Below are 9,007 nucleotides of genomic sequence, written 5' to 3'. Positions count from 1 at the left end.
GTGTGTGTGTTAAGCACACTATATAAGGGCTTCTCCAAAAAGGGAGAAGGGAGTGACATTGCAATCCTACTCATTAAAAAAGTGGTTTTTGTATCAAAACTCGAGACTCCAGAATAATTCCTCAGAACACGCAAAGAAAATTCACAACAGACGCAGCATATGTCTCAGTGTCTGCAGACTTTTAGCTTTGCACTCAATATGAGCTTCTATTCCAACAGGAAAACAGAACTTACTATTACAGAATGATATATGTAGGCGTGTTGGGACGCAGGAAAACAATGAAAAGAGTGATGCAGGACCCCTTGGGTTGTTAAAGTATATTGTTACAGATTTACTAGAATCATATGAAAGAACATATGTGTCTTAATGTGATATAAAGTGAATAATTCTTGACTGATCTGAGCCGTATTGATCAAGACTTTAATATGTTGAAGAAAAGCTCAGAAGACTGTAAGCAGGAGCTGAAGATGCAGCAGTGCAGCACACATCTGACACACTTCACCACAGAAGACACACAACACCTGATGATGTGTCACTTTTATACACAATGCACAGATATGAGCAGTTTATAGAAAATAAACAAGTGTAAATAAAACTGAGGAAATAGAAATCTCTCATCAGAGTTTTAAAAGGATCTTACATGTTTAAGATGTGATGCTATTAGAAGAACTAAATATATTGACACACTATTGTTGTTCTACACACTTTATCTCAGGCTTTGACACACAACTACACAACACAAATACAATGAGACAGACTATAATGAGATTGAAATGATGACATTCAGCAGTGATGTGAAGACCACGTCATTCACACCATCAATAATAGAGAAGAACAATAATAGAAATCACTGAATAAAAATGAAGTATTCAAGATACAGTTAAAGATGTTTAACACAAGAACCTGTAAATAAAACAAAGATTCAGTCAGTTAGATTAAATAAACTATATATTTTATTACATCTTCTAGTAAAGAACAGATGTGTATTTCTCAAAAGCATCATGAGCTAACTATGGTTTCAACACTTAAATTGTTCTTCTGAATATATGTCTGCAGTCTCAAACTGTAGTGACACATACAATAGAAATCTGAATGAAATAAACACACCAGCATCTAAACTTCATCTGTCAACCTTCTGGATATCTGTGTGTTTACACTAAAAGTTCTCGACTAAAACACTCAATTTAACAACTTGACTATGATTTACTGTAAACACTTTCACATGAAAGACTTTTGATCTTTTGATCAGTCGAGTTGTAAAGTGTGTGTACTCGCCTCCGTCCTCCTCCTGTTCTTCTTCTTTCTTGGGTAGTTGTGTCCAGGACAGTTTAAAATCAGAGATGTTCAATCCCAGAGCAGACTGGAGCTAAAATCCATCAAATATTTCAATCCACACATGAAACATACTGTCATTTCTCATTCTCTCATCATCACTCATCTCATATATTTACACACATCAAACACTCTCATATATCACTTCTCTCTTAAATCATCACATTTACTTTTGTATTTTAAGACTCTTTTTCTCACCTGATGGAGGATTTTGTCGCTCTCAGCAGCTACATCACCACTGGAGGAAAACTTCAGCCTCAGAAAGGTTTTTTTGTGAACTAAAACAGAAAAACAAATTCAAAAATCACATACAAATAAAATCACTGATATTTAGAGAAAACATTGAGCCCCAATGAACCAAAGCAGAATGTCATTTTACTTTAACACTCTATATTTACACGACTAAAATGTTTCTCTACAGATGATAATGTTGATAAAGTGATGAGCGTTCACATGGATCTGTGATAAATGACTAAAACACTGAACTATGAATGACATGAAATAGCTGCTGATGTCACTTTGTAAAGGAAAATGTAATACACATGACATCATCGTTTTTACTAATTCACGTTTTTGAAGTTTACACAGAGACAGAATCACTTTCAAACTTTAAAATCTGCTTTATAGTTTGTTTTTCAGTCACTGCTCTCATTTAAATGAACATTCAAAACTAAACAAAAGTTTTCTGGTTGAAAATTGGTTGAAAGTTTTTTAAGTTGAAAACAGTGTTGAGTCTGAATATATTTGTGTAGTGGAGCAGCTGTCATTGAGATGATGAGAATACAAACAGATGATTTTCTTCAGGAGCTTCTTAAATCAATCACTCATTTACTGACTTCAGTCTCATTCATACATTCACATCAACTCATATCAACACATATTCACAACACAACACATTCATTAACAAATATATCACACTGAGGTAAACATTATGAATAATATAATCACAATATCAATGAAATTTAATGAAATTACCTAACAAAAAGACTGAAATCATTCATTATAATAAATATTTATAAGTAAAATGTTAAATAAACCAGCTCTTACAAAAAATACATTTTTCAGAAATTACCTCCATAGACCTCCACCTCACACAGAGTGAGAGAAGATGTACGTCCAGTCTTGACCACATTCACATAACGTCCCTTCATCCCATGACATGAGAAACTGATGGTTTGACCAAGTAGAAAATCAGCAGTCACAGCACATCTAGAGAGAGAAAATCACTGAATCTCTATAGAGGTGTTTCAATCAATCAATGAAAAGTGTCTAAGTGATTTCATGAATAACTTTACATGGGATTGTTGTTTCCATTGTTTTCCGGTGAGTCTCCAATACGAATCTCTGCTCCGTTGGTTTGTTCTGAATATGCGTCTGATCTAGCACTGATGATCACTGTACTGATGTCATAATAATCCTGAAGATCCAGTCTCCACCATGAGTTACTTTCATATGATGTAGCAGAGCAGTATGGAACAACCTCTGGGTCTCCTCCATTTCTGACACCATCTATGGCATGTGGAGCTGTCCAGGTACTCCATGTGGATGATTGTGTCGCTGTTCCTTTAAATGCTAAATTATCTAGAATATATGAATTCAAAGACAGTTATTCAGTCCGTCTGTAGATATATATAAAGTCATGACAACATTAAAAGATGAATATGAGGACTTTATCATTGTCTGTTTCATTTGACACAACACACATAAACCACAGACTCACAGCTGAAAAACTTCTCACTTCACGTTGAAATATCTCTCTGATACTTATAAATGATTTTAATGTCAACTATTGGATAATAAGAATTTCCCTTTCTCTCGGTCTCTCGACGTTGTATTTGCATTTCAATGAATTCTTCTTCTTCTACATTGCCGGATCTACGACGTGTTGCAGCGGATCGTCCCTACCTGCAGCGACCTTCCCCTGGGCGTCTCGCCGGTTCCAGAGGTGTTAGAGATTTTTTCTAAAAAAGTCCTTTTCAGGACTGACTGAGCATTCTCCAGCCCGGCATGTCCCGCTGTTCTCTTGGGTGCGGCACCCTCATCAAGGAGGGGGATGGACACGATCGCTGCGTTAGGTGTCTGGGTATCCAGCACGCTGAAGCAGCGTTCATTTACACATTGTCATTCAGAAGTTGCGGTCACGGGTGGCTGTCTTCCTACGGGAACCAACCACCATTTTGTCTGCTACCCGGGCTGTGACATCTGTGGCTACATCCCCGATGACCAACCATGTTAGCAGTGTTAGTGATAGGGGGAACTCTGCGAACGTAAACCGGGCAGCCTAGTGCTCATGGGCCGATCGCACCCCGATTTGCTCTTCTGAACGTTCCTCAACCGGTGGTGGCATACCATCCGGATTCTCACGCACACACTCGGAAACAATGTGTGACGTAGATGAGACGTAGAGGGAGACTGGCATCCGAAGCTGACGAATCCAAGCTCCGCCCCCAGCGGTCGAGTTCAGGAGAAAGCAGAAGTGACGTCATCCGTGCTAACCCGGGGATACGTGGTTCCTGAGGTCGGAGCGCGGTGCAAACGGCGCCCACCCCGGGTGCCATGTTTTACCCGGAGGTGCATGAGCAGCTGTGGAAAACAGCTCCGGCTCCCTTACTTCCCTTGATGGTGGGGCAGCCAAGGACTACGTCGAGAACCCCCGGGTGGAATGTCTGCCCGTCACCAAAGCCGGGCCCTTTTCAGGGCCTGGCGCCCACTTACTCGCAGAATTTTTCCGTTCTCCCCGGGTGTACTTGCAGCCGATCGCACACTCCACTGGACTGTGCTCGGCGAACCGACTTCACACCCTGGCGAGATGTGAGGTTGTACACATACGACAGCTGTCACCACTCTCAAACCGACAGTGCGTGCCGTTGTCCCGCCAGGCAGGTAAAAAGGCGTAGCCAACCTTCCCTCCTGGGACCCCCACTTACTCGCAGATGATTAGCTCTGCCAGCCGACGAACCACCCCCCGTGGGAATGATGAAGCAGACCGTCCCCTTGGTCACCCTGTCACAGTCCCTGGGAGTTCAAGAGCTGCCCACACTGTCCAATGCGGGCGGTCCGTTTTGGTTATTCAATCCAGTTCGCCAGAGACTCTCCCAAGTTTCGGGGCATCATCTCTCCCTCTGTCAGAGGTAGGGATGCCTCCATACTTCGGGTAGAGGTCACCACCCTTCTGGCAATACAGGCATCAAGTTTGTCCCTCAAAACAAAGATGTTCTGTGGGTCACAACCCGCACTTCATCGTTCCCAAGAAAGACGGTGGGTTGTGCCCCATAGGTCTGCGTACCCTGAACTAAGCATCTTCACCAGCTGTCGTTCAGGGTGCTCACGCAGAGGCGCATCCTGACATCTATCATGTGTCAGGATTGGTTTGTGGCAATCGACCTGAAGGACGCTTACTTTCATGTTTCGATCCTCCTCGACACCGGCCGTTCCTACGGTTCGGCATATCACTACAGAGTCCTTCCTTTCGGTCTGTCCCTGCGGGTACTAAACTATCTCGACGACTGGCTTATCTTAGCACACTCGCGAGATCTGTTGTGTACACAGAGGAACCTGATGCTCCGGCATCTAGATCGATTGGGATTTCAGGTCAACCGAGAAAAGAGCAAACTCTCCCCAGTGCAGAGCATCCTCTTTCTTGGTATGGAACTAAACTCTGTCACCATGACGGCGCGGCTGTCTGCAGCACACGCCCAGTCAGTGTTGAACTGGAGGCTCCTGGGACACATGGCATCCTCCGCGGGGGTAATACCCCTCGGGTTGATGCACATGAGACCACTTCAACACTGGATACAGAGTCGAGTTCCGAGGACAGCGTGGCACACCGACAGCAGGCGCATGGTGATGTCGCCCTACTGCCGACGCATCCTAACCCCTTGGTCTTCCATTACCTTCCTCCGGGCGGGCTTCCCCTCGGGCAGGTTACGAGACATGTCGTGGTGACGACGGACGCTTCGCTGCAGGGGTGGGGTGCAGTGTGCAATGGGCACGCAATAGCGGGGCGCTGTACGGGCCCCCGTCTGCGCTGGCATGCAATTGCCTAGAGTTGTTGGATGTGCGGCTTGCGCTGAGAAGGCTCTGGCCTCTAGTGCAGGGCCAGCACGTGTTGGTCCTCCGGGACAGCACGACAGCCGTAGCGTACATCGCCATGGTGGCGCATGCTCACGGCAGCTAACACAACTTGCCCGACACCTCTTCCTGTGGAGTTAGCAGATGATCCGCTCCCTGCGGGCCACACACATCCCAGGCAAACTGAACCAGACAGCCGACACGTTCACTCGTCAGTATACGCCTTGCGGAGAGTGGCGACTCCACCCCCGGTCCAGCTCATTTGGGTGCTGTTCGGACAGGCACAGATAGACCTCTTCGCCTCCCGCGACACCACCCATTGTCTGCTTTAATACTCACTGACCGAGGCCTCCCTCGGCACGGATGCCCTGGCGCTCAGCTGACGGGCGGAAGCGCACCTCCCACCCCAGGAGCCTCCTTGCACAGACACTGTGCAAGGTCAGGGAAGAGGAGCACCAAGTTTTATTGGTTACACCGCACTGATTTAACCACACTTAGCTTCAGAGTTGATGCTCTGGACAGCGCGCCCCCTGAACCATTCCCCTGACAGAGGACCTGGTCTCTCAGGGGAAGGACACGTTCTGGCATCCCAGATCAGACCTCTGTAACACCCATGTCTGGTCTCTAGACGGGACGAGAAGATCCTGAGATGGCTACTCTCCCTCTACGGCAGAGAACATCACCCAGGCAAGGGCCCCATCTACTAGGCAGTTACACGCCTCTAGACGGTGCCTCTTCTCGTCCTGGTGTCTTTCTCAACGAGAAAAGACCACTGAGGTGCTTGATCAGGATTGTGTTGTCCTTCTAACGAGACTGGAGACTAACATCTCCCCTCCACACTGAAAGTGTATGTAGTCGCTAACGCCACTCATCACAAATCAGTTGATGGAAAGTTTCTAGGGCAACACGACCTGGTCACCAGGTTCCTAAGGGGCGCGAGAGGGCGGAATCCGCCTCATCTCCACTCCATACCCTCTTGAGATCCCCTAGGAGGTTCCTATCTTACTCACAAGAGTAAGACGGCCCTCCTGTTGGCGCTCGCTTCCGTGAAGAGGGTAGGGAACCTCCAAGCATTCTCTGAGTCCCCGGATTGCCTTAAATTCGGCCCTGGCAAACTATCACGTTATCTTGAGACCCAGGCCCGGATACGTGCCCAAAGTTCCCATTTCTCCCTTCGGGGACTAAGTGGTGGACTTGCAGCCGCTCCCCATCGGGAAGGAAGACCCAACCCCGTCTGTGTTGTGTCCTGGACCATATGCAGAGCTTCAGTAGCTCTGACCAGCTCCTTGTTTATCTTGGAGGACAGCAGAAGGGGAAGGCTGTCTCCAAGCAGAGGCTGGCACACTGGGTCGTGGATGCCGTTACGACGGCATTCCGATCTCAGAATCTCCCATGCCCACTGAGGGCTTACTCCACACGGGGTATAGCCACCTCCTGGGCACTGGCCAGAATCGCCTCTCTAGCAGACATCTGTAGAGCCGCAGGTTGGGTTACGCCCAAACACCTTCACAAGGGTTAACAACCTTCGCGTGAACCCGGTGTCAGCCCACGTCCTGCGTGTCGACATGTAGGACTGGCATCCGGGGGGGCGTATGCCTGCGAAAGCACCTTCCCACCCTCCAAGAGGTTGGGTCAGTGTGTTATCTACCTTTCTTCTTACCCAAACACATGGTTAAGAAACTGGTACCTCACCAACCTTCCTTATTACCCAGACACTGGTTAAGAACAGGCATTCCATCCATCACTAAACAAGCACCCACTGGGGGTTGGCTGGGCAGAGCAGCCTTCCCATTTAGGCCGGCACAACATATGACCTATCACAGATAGTTCTAACTGGACCTGGTGCTATCAGATGCAGACCCACCCCCCCATGGGCTGTTCCGTCGGCTATACCCTCATGACAATGGTTCCCACACATGGTAACCCATGAGCTTCCCCAGGTGGACCTCCACCTCGCGGTTAACTACCCAGTCCGCACGTTCCATGCGTTCTCCTCCAAGGACGAGACCATACTTATATCCACCATATTCCCCACGGGTAGGAGGTGGCCTCTGCAGCACTTCTCTGATTAAGAGTTGCGCTCACCCGGTGTAAACCCGAGCCAGACGGCCTCTCGCCAGTAGAGAGCTAAGGCCCCGTCCGTGAAAGGTTACCGGTCAGGGCTGTACTCATCTTTCTCCAAGAATGCTCTGGGACCCCCAGACCACCTCACTGGAAGGTTACAGTTTCACGAAAGCTTCGAGCTGACACGCCCAGTCCTGTTCCCGTCGCTTCCTGAGATTGTGACGCGATACAGCGTTGTGGCGTTTTCCATAGGCAACCCCATCTGTCGTTCTCGACACAACGTCGAGAGACCGACAGAAAGGGAACGTCTTGGTTACGTATGTAACCTCAGTTCCCTGATGGAGGGAACGAGACGTTGTGTCCCTTATGCCACAAACACGTATCGTATTCTTCTGCAGTCGTGAGAGGCTCTCAGGCTCTTTAGAACAAGAGGTCCTTTTATACCAGATATCCGGGGGGGGCAGCCCGCCATGCCAATTTCATTCGCCAAATTTCATTGGCCTTTTCTATAGTAGTCAGAGTTGATTGGTTCTCAAGGGCGAACCCCATCTGTCGTTCTCGACACAACGTCTCGTTCCCTCCATCAGGGAACTGAGGTTACATACGTAACCAAGATGTTTCACTTCAGTTCTTCAACACAAGTATATTTTTTGATTTATGACTTATATCATAATCACTTGTATGAATATTAATTTAAATCAACTGTTCTAAAAACATCTATATAGTAAAATAAATTAAATAGTTATGTATTTGCAAAAATCTGAATCTGTTGATATTTCCAGTGGCAGCTCTTGAAAGACTGAGCGTCTAGATGAGTGATGATTAAAAATAAAGACCTACGAGAATGAAGCATTAGAGACACACTCTCATGAGAATTAAACTGTCATCTAACCACAAACTTACAACAATGAATGAACAATAAAAACAATAATTTACATCATTCTACATTTCTATGTGATGAATCAAAAGAAGTGATTCACCTGCTGAACTACCTGGAACAGAAACAAGACCTGTTGAACAAAAACAAGAATTTCACATGTTTTTCTGAAAATCAATTAAATTAAGTTTACTGTTTGGTCTTTATCTCTTAACTTTTGATGAATACTTTTAAAGATTTTAATGAAGAATGACTGACAGCATGTATAATGTTGAGATGTTTGTGCTCTATGAGATGATGTGATATGTACTTACCAGATAGTAATGTATGAGAAAGTAAGTAATTTAAAGCTTTCCTGTAGCTCAGTGGTAAGAGCATTGTGTTAACAACGCAAGTTTGTGGGTTCAATCCCAGGGGATTCCAAATACCTGTGTATAAATGTATAGGATAAAGCAATGTAAGTCACTTTGGATAAAAGCGTCTGCCAAATGCCTAAATATAAATGTAAATGTAATGTATGTACTTACCAGAGAGAAAGTAATGTATGCTCCTAAACTCTTTATAAGTCGCTTTGGATAAAAACGTCTTCTAAATGTAAATGTAAAGTCAAATTATATGAATGAGTTTTTACATCTCACTGCTGAAGAAAAGTAATATGAGAAT

The 9,007-nt window shown here is 45.6% G+C and overlaps 1 long non-coding RNA gene across 1 annotated transcript; it reads right to left on the bottom strand.

The window, feature by feature from the left end:
* Window positions 1-2,738: 2,738 nt before the first annotated feature.
* Window positions 2,739-8,765, bottom strand: LOC130415579 (uncharacterized). Its single transcript, XR_008905946.1, has 3 exons — window positions 8,659-8,765; window positions 8,448-8,477; window positions 2,739-2,913 (listed from the first exon to the last, which is right to left on the bottom strand). It is a non-coding gene; the product is annotated as an uncharacterized LOC130415579 (long non-coding RNA).
* Window positions 8,766-9,007: the final 242 nt, after the last annotated feature.

This window comes from Triplophysa dalaica, chromosome 1, assembly GCF_015846415.1.
Source record: "Triplophysa dalaica isolate WHDGS20190420 chromosome 1, ASM1584641v1, whole genome shotgun sequence".
In the NCBI taxonomy this organism is placed as follows: Eukaryota; Metazoa; Chordata; class Actinopteri; order Cypriniformes; family Nemacheilidae; genus Triplophysa; species Triplophysa dalaica.
This window is presented reverse-complemented; position numbering and strand designations above follow the sequence as displayed.